A 5,313-nucleotide genomic window follows, 5' to 3' on the forward strand; every position below is an offset into this window, starting at 1 on the left:
AAACCAGTCGGATGCTACCGCCCACTACAGGAAAAGCCTCCTGGTCGTGGCTGACGACGGCTTCAACCGTCAATTGTCGAGCTTTTTTAACATTATTTGCATTATCGGTGAGGACACTGGTGGGGAGGATATTATCTGAAGCAAAACGCATAAAGGTCAATCTCGAATCATGCCCGTGAATGTGGATTACTTTCTCGCAACTTTGCTAACTCTTGCATAAGAAATTGATGCACTTCCACAGACGTTTCGCGTTCGCTGGGCCGCAAGCTGCGGAATAACCAAGGTATGGTGGCCAGTTTGACAGGCCATCCACAGTCTGCCGCCTCGGCAACTGTTATCGCCATCGCGACCATGGGTACCCCAGACGATGGCGGAGTCCATGAGTCAAACTGTACCGCTATCGCTGATATCTGACTCCCAGCACCGTTCGCGATTTGGAGCTCGTTATCAGATCTAATTTCCGACGCTATTTCCTGTCTCAAGATGTCAATTTTGCTCCTTGGTAAAGGAGTCCCTTGGCGCCCATAGTTGGGATCAAGAGCTTGCAATGCCCAAGTCAATCCAGCACTCGATAAACTGTTCGCCGACCACCCTAATACTGTCGCTACCGTAACCAATCTCTTGTGGAACTCTCTATAAGGATCTGTTGTATACCTCTTCGCCTTGGGACCGGACATGTTCGGCAGTGGAATTGAATGTGCTATTGAATTGAATGTGCTATTGAATTGAATGTGATATTGAATTGAATGTGCTATTGAATTGAATGTGATATTGAATTGAATGTGATATTGAATTGAATGTGATATTGAATTGAATGTGATATTGAATTGAATGTGATATTGAATTGAATGTGCTATCGAATTGGATGTGCTATTGAACTGACTTGACTTGATGGTTCTAATCCTTTTGATGAACTCCGAACCATAGTGAGTGAAACTTCACAGATTAATGATCAAGATAATTGTGCTGTATGGGACAAGGATCGCCGTGAAACCCATTCATCCTTTTCACTGGGCCGCCCAGTGAAAAGGATGAATGGGTCTGAATACCGCCCAGTCTGGGCGGTATACAGAATATAGAGCGCAAGAATAATTTTGATGAGGGTGTGAGTACTGAGTCGGTTCTATTGGTTTCACTATCATTCAATAGCACTCAGTTCAACTGAGTGCTTCTGAATGTTAGTGAGTGATCACAGACAACCACAAGAGACAGCAAGAGAGCAAGAGAGCTGTTTTGATATTCACAACGGTTGTGACACAGCCCAATCAGTCGATAATAATAGTGTCTCTGACTATTTTTATGGGTCATGAGAAGCACTCCTCGAAAATTCCTCAAAAATGGTGAAAATCAACGCGACTCGTTGTGTACTGTAATAATTTTTTCGAAGCCTTCGGCTTCGTGCAATTCCGGGAACGATCGCGGAATTGTTCCCGGGAACAATGACACCTTTTGTTTCTTCCCATTACTTCCAGGGAACAATTCCGGGAAGAAAATTTTTGTTCCCAAATGTGCAACCCTGCTTTGGAAACTCCTGAGCTCAGCTGAAGAAAGTGACCATATGTTCCTCCAACACTGCGTATGGCTGTACGAGTTGAGATTTGTGTTTTTGTTGACAGGTATTTGGCAGTCGTACTGAAGCTCTTCAAAAGCATCCCCAAGGCCCACAACACCTTCAGACGAGTACGTGACAGTGAGTGTATTGGGTACACTGTATAACACGGCAGTGATCAGTGTCACCACTGATTTCCAACAAGGCTACATCATAATCTCGATATGATTCTGCGTAATTTAGTTCGTTGTTGTCATATGGTGAAATTAAATCACAGACGTGTTACTGAATTTTTATGGAGTTGGAAATTTCGTCGGAGAAGTTCTTTAATTCTCAATATGCGTGGGAAGTCTCCTTGAAGATTGAATGAGATTCTTATTCACTGAATTCATCTACATGGCGAACTGTAGGTTAGCGAGAACGAGAGAAAAAAAGAAAACCGAGATGTGTTCGACATTTCGTGATGGAGAGACACGCTCACTGAAGATATGTCTTTGACGCGTTCTTCATTGACTTTTGTGAGCGTTAAACGGTGTCGATGACATAGTTTTTGATACAGAAGGTTCAGGGCGGTAGAGGCAAAAGTAACGCGGGATGAGCCGCCAGATTACGCGGCGAGACCGTGCTAAACTCAAATCGTGGTCACTGGGGGGTCACCAATTCTGCCAGCGAAGACCTCGAGCGACTATAGGATAAAGTTCGACTTTTTTGATGAAGTACTCAGTGTCTCAATATGAAGGGATCATCCCGCTAGATGTGTTTCACCGTCTGTGGATTTCGCAGTCTGTGATTCCACCGTTGTCGTATCGGACGAGTGCTCGAGCAAGACCATTGTCTGTCGAGGAGCAGGTTAATGTCGGATAGATCTTAGCAAGTAGCCGTGCTGGTTTCACATGTTTGCAACAGTATAGTAGGTAATGATTTCTGAAGAGAGGGAGTCTTGCGAACTTATTAATATCGAAGCTACTTCTGATGTGAAGTGGACGATGACCACATACTATGAAACTAATGAATCAGGAGATGACAGACAACAATCTTTTCTTTCCAGTCCAGAAGCTTATCTGATGGTCGGCATTTCACCGAGGCCCGAGTTGACTGATGTTTTAGTTTCTTTCTGTCAACTCCATGCCATCCCCAGATGGCGCTTTGGACGGTTCAGCCACTGCTCAGGTGAGGGCGACCAGAATTCTCGGCTTTACCACCCGCTTGTTTTTCACTAGAGAGACGAGCTTCGCCGCCGGATAGTAACGAGATATGACCTTATAGACGCTTTGGAAGAAACCCACATGCATCGCCTTGAAAATATCGTTGAACAACAGCAGAACCCAAGTGAGATATAAAGTAGAATCACTAAAGGCTATCTGGAAATTAGTCTTCAGAACCTGTCGAACGGAGAGCCCAAGATCTGCTCTTCTGGTGTGAGGCATTCGAGAGAGTTCTTGAGCCCTCGACTGCGAGAGAGCTCGCGGAGCTGAGACTTGCGGTAGCAGACCTCCTCGCAGACATCTGCATGTCGAAGGCATCTGATAGTAGCGATAGTTTTGACCAGCACAAAGAAACAGTGTTTGAGCTCGACTGGAGAGCCTTCACAGTATATCTGCTCGATCGAGCCAAGGAGTCCGATCGAGCACGGGAGGGTCGGGAGAGCCTGAGGATGCAGGGGCTCTCCATACCCAAATGCCCGGTGAGCCTTCTTGCTTCGGCACGGATCAGAACGGCGTTCCTCAGGCAACAGCGCGTCCGATAACGATCGACCAGTATCGTCATTGTGGCCGCATTCTCTGTTTCCATATAGTGCCTATGCGGCCACTCAAGAGTGGGCCTTTTGTCGAGGCTGATTGTATTGTTTCGGCGGAAGAAGACGCCCCCAGTTTGAAATTGTGGGCAGCCCGAAGAAAGACTACCGCGATACAGTGGGTGGCCGATCTGTTGCTGCCCCGTCCCGGTCTACGAGCTACCCACGTAGCGAGCGATGGTGCGGGGGGTAGGCGGCCAGCTACCTTCATTACGGCTCTACTTACGGATGGCCACATCGGCATTTGGGACCTCGAAGGCCTATACAAAAATTTTGGGAGTGATGAAGAAGCTCGATCGCTCATGTGGACGTTTCCTTGTCGAGAAGTGATATCCATGAACCGATTGGAGGGGTCTGCGGGGTCTCTATGTGAAGGACTGTGGTACAGCCAACAGCTTGATAGTTTCATCGCGGCTCACGCCCAGACGCATTCCCTCCTGGCGTTCAAACTGAGACCCTCAAGAAAGACCATCACAACCGATCAAGTAACTCTAGTGCTCTGTGACATCGGCTCGCTGCACGGTTTCCTTAGGTTTCTCCGTCCGAGGAGGACTTCACCAGACCAGTATCCGATCTAGCGGCATCAACAGTACAAATCACCCAAGGGATCTGCATGGCTGGTTGCCATGCTGAACGAGTGACCTCCATAACCGAAATTTCTCAATACAAATCGTCATCATCTGCCGAGCTGCGGGACAGTCGTCTAATCGCCAGCGTTGCTGCCGATGCAACGGTCGGCATCTGGGAGATCCGGACTGGAAATCTTGTGAGAAGTCCTGGATCGTAACTCAGGAATACTGATCCCATCCAGGTTCATCGTTTCACGATACCGCACTATGGTGGTCGAAGACCCCAATTGCGGTCAGTCGTGTATGCAGCGGCGATCGATCGCCTGGTCATCGTCAGTTCGAGTTCCTTGGTGTATCTTGTTCAGCCTACGCCGCCTCCAGGGTTCAGCCGATCAGTGATCCAACCCATGAGGGCCCATAGAGCGCCGTTGATCTCGGTCGCCGTGGCACGGGGAACAGCCCCTTGTGCCGTCAGCTGCGACGAACGAGGTGAAATTCGTATATGGGATTTGATAAAGCTCGAGTGTGTGCAAGTGATCAAGGGCTCTACTAGTGGGCTCAAGTCCTGCGGGGCTCAGCAAATACTTGTCCAGAGTCCCTCGGCTGAGGGTGTGGTGAGGTTATTATTCTCATCGACAAAGTTCGGGCGTGTCGATCTACACCCTACACGAAGCCTAGTCGGTGCCAGCAGGGTGCCAGTCGGAGTGGCCGTTAATTTGCTGAGATCGACTATTATAATCGCGGAACCGTTGAAGCTGCGTGTCCATAGCCTGGCAAACGCTGAGCTCATCACGGAGATTAAGACAAGCGAAATTGCATGTCAGAGGGACGCCTCAGACGATAGAACGATAAGTGTCATCTCTCTGTCGGAAGACCATGCCAGACTCTTGGTGGGGTTCACAGACGGGTCATTGGCCGTCCATTTGATGGCGACAGATGGGCGCCCGCCTCAGCCAGTTGAGCGTCACTACAACCATCCGGTGACGCATATAAAGCACTCAGCGGCTCGCGGAGTGATCATCAGTATCACGGCTCAGGACGGATTATGTCTCATCCATGCAGACCGTCCACAACCGAGAGGCACCAACTTGCCGTTGAGACAGCGTGTGGAGACCACCGATCGACCATCACAATTGGGCGGCTACGCCGTGAATGCCCTGAGAAGTCTTCTGGCCAACGTCGAGTCGGCCGGGGAAGGACGCGTGAAGCTTTGGGCATTGGAAAAATCCAGAGAGACCACTGTGATGATAAGCGCACAAGAGATGCTGAATGACAGTCGGAAAATTGTGGTCGAGGCGGTAGCATTTCTCGAACCTTTATTGGGACTAGTCATCCTTACTCGAGAAGATGTAGAGGTATCACTTGGGAGCGACAACACGAAGAATCTTATTGCCCGATTC

Source organism: Perkinsus marinus, assembly GCF_000006405.1.
Source record: "Perkinsus marinus ATCC 50983 genomic scaffold scf_1104296953018, whole genome shotgun sequence".
NCBI lineage: Eukaryota > Perkinsozoa > Perkinsida > Perkinsidae > Perkinsus > Perkinsus marinus.